At 41.6% G+C, this 5,412-nt stretch overlaps 1 non-coding gene across 1 annotated transcript; it reads left to right on the top strand.

The window, feature by feature from the left end:
• Positions 1-4,457: 4,457 nt before the first annotated feature.
• LOC111748552 (U1 spliceosomal RNA) lies at positions 4,458-4,621 on the top strand. The gene has a single exon (XR_002784244.2). It is a non-coding gene; the product is annotated as a U1 spliceosomal RNA (small nuclear RNA).
• The last annotated feature ends 791 nt before the right edge of the window (positions 4,622-5,412 follow it).

Below are 5,412 nucleotides of genomic sequence, written 5' to 3'. Positions count from 1 at the left end.
ATAAAGGACTTGATCCTTTTCTCTCCTCTGTCAACTCTCACTTCCTCTAATGTAATTGTTAATTCTGATTCTTCAATGCTAAAGGAATGCCTTGAGATCTTACTTGAGTGCCTGGCCATACCTACCTTGCAATAAACTAAATGACTTTATACATTACAAACCGGAGCATTTCTTTATTTAGTCTTCTCTTTCTTTCTTTGTTTGATGTTTTACAGTGTTTTTGGTGAAAGTTTACACTGCAAATTAGGTTCTCAGTAAACAATTTCTATATGTACAAGGGCAAGTCAAAAAGTATTGCTACAAAATCATAGAAACCTTTATTAAACCAAAATATAAAAATATGAAGCTACTGTTTCTCGGCATATCCTCCATGTTGATCTATTCACTTCTGAAGGCAGTTTTTCCATCTCTCTTACCCTTCCCAGAAGAATTCTGTGCTCTTTGATTTACACCACGTCACAATGGCAGTTTTGGCATCCTTGAGGGACTCAAACTGTGTTACTTTTAAATGTTCTTTGAGTTTGGGGAACAAAAAGAAGTCTGAAGGGGCAAGGTCAGAGGTGTAGGGTGGATGGGATAAGGTTTCCCAACAAAATTCTTGAAGGACAGCCCTTCCTACCTTGAAGAATGAACAGGTGCATTGTTATGATGGAAAAAAATTCCTTGGTGCAACTTTCCTGGCCTTTTTGTCACCAATGCAGTTTTCAGTTTTCTTAAAAGTTCTTCATAGTGAGCCCCCATGATTGTCCTGTATCCTTTGAGAAAATCTATCAAGATTACCCCTTGAAATTCCAAAAAACAGTCACCATAACCTTTTGAGAGGTTTTCCCTCTCTTGACTTGTCTTTGAGGTCTCCCTGATCTTCCCTAAAATGCTTGATCCATCTAAAAACTGTCATTTTATGTGGGACAGCATTCTCATAAACATGTTGCATAGCTTCAATGATTCAGGTATATGTCCACTTAAGTGTTGCTAAAAATTATTATTAGCCCTGACCTCAAAGTTGTTTTTTCCCATGGCACAAAAAGTATCCTTTTTTTTGAAGGCAGCTTAACAAGACTAAGACAAGTGTATTACTGAAAGAACTTGTCTGCAGCCATCCACTGATTGCAGAGACACATTTAAACATGTTTTGTTTGGAATAAACCCATGTATGTTTGAACTGGGACCCTAGTAGCAATACTTTTTGACTTACCCTCCTATTATTCAGTGACATGGATTACACTTTTCACAATGTGTCAGCGTTCTCATTATTTCCATTCTGGTTGCTTTGTTTCCATTAATCTAGCTTTCTATCCATTCCTATGAATCCACCTTCTTATTGTTAGTCTACGGTAAATGTTGACTGTTAGATCTCATTATTAAAACAAGCACAGTACTCACAGGTGATATTATTTATTTTATGAGTTGCTTTGTCTTTTTGCAGATAGGTGAACACCAGGAGTGGTTTGAGATCCAAGTATAAAGGGCATCCCAGGGTGATAGTCTCAGGGGTTCCTCTAGTATCTACTGGTCCAGTAAGTCTGGACTTTTTTAGGAATTTGAGTTTTGTTCTGTATTTTTCTCCCATTCTATCTGGGACCATCTATTGTGTCCCTGTGGGGGACAGTCAGTAATGGCAGCCGGGCACCACCTAGTTCTTCTGTTCTCAAGGTAGGTGAAGCTGTGGTTCATTAGTCCTGCAGACCAGCTTCTTCTTTGAGCTTTTGGTTTCCTTCTTTCTCTTTTGCTCCTCTTTATTTATTCTTAAGATAAAAATTCTCTGGGACAACTTTCTTGGCATTCTGATCAAACAGTGAAAAAACCTGGCATCACCGTACAGTGAAGCTCAAATTTGGCAAATTCTGCTCACTCAGAGATTTCCAGCAGCTTTTTAGATCTCTTCTCTTAACTAAAGATGACCAATTTTACCTGAGAAAATCATCTCATATCAGTGACAGTTCTGACAGGAAACAGAATTAGTCAATGTTCAACTATTTCGGGAAGTAGCATATGATCAAGAACTGATTGTACTGAAGGAAAAAATCCAAGCTGCATTGAAGGCACTGGCGAAATACAAGGCTCCAGGAATTGACAGAATACCAATTGAAATGTTTCAACAAATGGACGCAGTGCCAGAAGCAGTCACGTGTTTTTCCCAAGAAATTTGGAAGATAGCTACCTGACCAACCGACTGGAAGAGATCCATGTTTGTGAACATTCCAAAGAAAAGTGATCAAACAGAAGGCTGAAATTATCAAATATCATTAATATCAAACGCAAGTAAAATTTTGCTGAAGATAACGCAGAAAACTACCGGAAATACAAGCTGGATTCAGAAGAGGATATGGAATAAGGGATATCATTGCTGATGTTAGATGGATCTTGGCTGAAAACAGAGAATACCAGAAAGATGTTTACCTGCGTTTCATCGAGTATGCAAAGGCATTGGACTGTGTGTATCATAACAAATTATGGACAACATTGCAAAGAATGGAAATTCCAGAACACTTAATTGTGCTTATGCAGAACCTGTACATACAGCAAGAGGTAGTCATTCAAACAAAACAAGAGGATACGATGTTGTATAAAATCAGAAAAGGTATGCATCATATTTATTCAATCTGTATGCTGAGAAAATAATTCAAGAAGCCAGACTATATGAAGAAAGAACCAACATCAGGATTGAAGGAAGACTCCTTAATAACCTGCAATATGCAGATGACGCAAACTTGCTTGCTGAAAGCAAAGACGACTTGAAGCACTTACTGATGTAGATCAAAGTATGGATTACACCTCAACACAAAGAAAAAAAAAATCCTCACAACTGGACCAATAAGCAATATCATAATAGACAGAGGAAAGACTGAAGTTGTCAAGGTTTTCATTTTACTTGGATCCACAATCAACACCCATGAAAGCTGTAGTCAAGAAATCAAATGACATATTGCATTGAGCAAATGTCCTGCAAAAGACTTCTTTAAAGTGTTAAAAAGTAAAGATGTTACTTTGAGGACTAAGGTGCACCTGGCCTAAGCCATAATATTTTCAATCGCCAAATACGCATGGGAAAGCTGGACAATGAATGAGGAAGACCAAAGAAGAATTGATGCCTTTAAATTACGGTGTTGTCAAAGAATATTGAATATACCGTGGACTCCTAGAAGAACGAACAAACCTGTCTTGGAAGAAGTACAGCCAGAATGCTACTTAGACGTAAGGATGGCCAGACTTATCTCACTTACTTTAGACATATTTTCAGGAGGGACCAGTCCCTGGATAACGACATCATGCTTGGTAAAGTAGAGAAAGACCCTCAAGGACATGAATTGACACAGTGGCTTCAAAAAATGAGCTCAAACATAGCAAAGATTGTGAGGATGGTGCAGGACCAGGCGGTGTTTCCTCTTGTTGTGGACAGGGTCGCAGTCAGAGAACTCTTGATGGCACCTAACAACATAACAACACATAGGTAAAATACTGCACCCATGAAACAAAAACTGGTTGCAAGAAAGAAAGGAGCATTCAGAGGAAAAATATCTCAGAAATTAAAACCATAACAGTAAAGTTGTGAGAATGATGTCAAAAATATTTCCAAGGAAACAAAGCAAGAAAGAGCAAGGAAGTAAAAACAAAAGCGTTAAGAAAATCAGATGAGTTGAAGAGGTCCAAATATGAACGACGAGTTCCAGAAAGAGAACAAAGTCAATAAAGTAATGCAAGAGACTTTGACACAACTGAAGATTCAAAACACAATAAATGAAAGTTCCAGTGAACGAAACTGAACTGTCAGGAAGGCAATAGCCTTCCTTACCAGTTATGTTTAATGCGTTTTAATAAAGAAATACACACAGTGCTGTATCACAAAGAAGACTGGATTTGAAAGGGACCCGTTTCCTTTCTAAACATTTTGAATCAAGTAGAACAATCGTTCTATTCTACGAATTAAGAGCCATTTTCCGAGAAGGATGCGCAGGCTGCAGCTGACCGCCACAGGGGTGTGGGAAGCAGAGAGGTGAAGAGCCCTCGCAGCCGGGAGAGACACCGCTGGGCCCGGCCGCGGGGCTCCGCTCGCCACCTAAACAGTGGGGGGAGGCGGTAGCTGGGTAGAGGGAAGGTAAGAGTCACTTATTCCTCCGGCTGCCGGCCGGCTCCTCGGCGGGCTGAGAGGCTACGGCGGAGGAAAACGCAGGCAGGGGGCGGGGCGTGGCTAGGCGGGCAGAACGCGCTCAGTGACGTCACTGTCGGGGGCGAGTCTTATGTAGACAACACAGCGCAGTGGCTGCAGGATCGTCCTCTGCTGGCTAAACACTTAATGATTATCGGTGCTGTGGGAAGAGGTCCAGGGCCGTCGCTTGAAATTGTGTGCAATAAGAGCGTGGAGGGGCTCTGAGGGGTCGGGAGTGGGATAGAGAAATGACCGTCTGTGTGAAGTGAAAGGAGTGTGAGGCTGCGGCGGGGCAGCAGGTGAGGAACTCATACTTACTTGGCAGGGGAGATACCATGATCACGAAGGTGGTTTTCCCAGGGTGAGGCTTATCTTTTGCACTATGGATATGCTGACCCCTGCGATTTCCCCAAATGTGGGGAACTCGACTGCATAATTTGTGGTAGTGGGGGACTGCGTCCGCGCTGTCCCCTGTTGGCTGCTGTCCAAAAAGTAGGTTTGCTGTAAAGCTGTTACAGACTTTTAAGCACCAGACTTTTCAAGCACCAGAGTTTATTGGAGTGGCTTTATCTTTTTTTGTAGATTGTACTTCCTATTTGGTGTGGTTGTGGGGCTATCTCTACAGTGGGTTTCTGAGGGAATTGTCATCTTGTTGGTAAATTCCAGGATTCTGTCGTTGGTTTGTGAGGGGTCTTTCTCATATGGTGTCTTTCTCCTGTGCATGACCCTCTCTGGGCTTCTCTTTTATGAAGCAGCACTCAGAAAGGATTAGGACTTAGGACCTACCCTTCTCAGGTATCCATTAACTATCACTTACCATAAGGATTTACAGCCTTGAAAACCCTATGGGGCATTTCTACTGTCCAGTAAAGTCACTACGAGTTGGAATTGACTCCACCCACAGTGGGTTTATCTTCAAACAAAGACTGTATGACCCCAAAGAAGGTCACATTCACAGGTACAGGACTTCAACATATTTCTTTGGGGGACACAATTCAATAATAAAAAAAAAAAAAACACTAGAGGGAGGGAGAATTCCACGGCTAATGCACTTCTTAATGTCAGTAAAAAATCCTGTTTTCACAGCCTGAGGGTACTGAAACAAGTTGTGGTTGACCAGAAAGCATTTCTTCCTGGGGCTGTTAGTGCCCCCATTAGTGTTAGACACACCTTGCGCAGGGGAACGGCTCTGCCATGGTGTTCTGGCCACCTTGTACACGTCCACATAGGCCGTGCAGGTAGGAATCCAAGACTTGGTGGAATAC

This window comes from Loxodonta africana, chromosome 3 (genome assembly GCF_030014295.1).
Source record: "Loxodonta africana isolate mLoxAfr1 chromosome 3, mLoxAfr1.hap2, whole genome shotgun sequence".
Taxonomy (NCBI): domain Eukaryota; kingdom Metazoa; phylum Chordata; class Mammalia; order Proboscidea; family Elephantidae; genus Loxodonta; species Loxodonta africana.
This window is presented reverse-complemented; position numbering and strand designations above follow the sequence as displayed.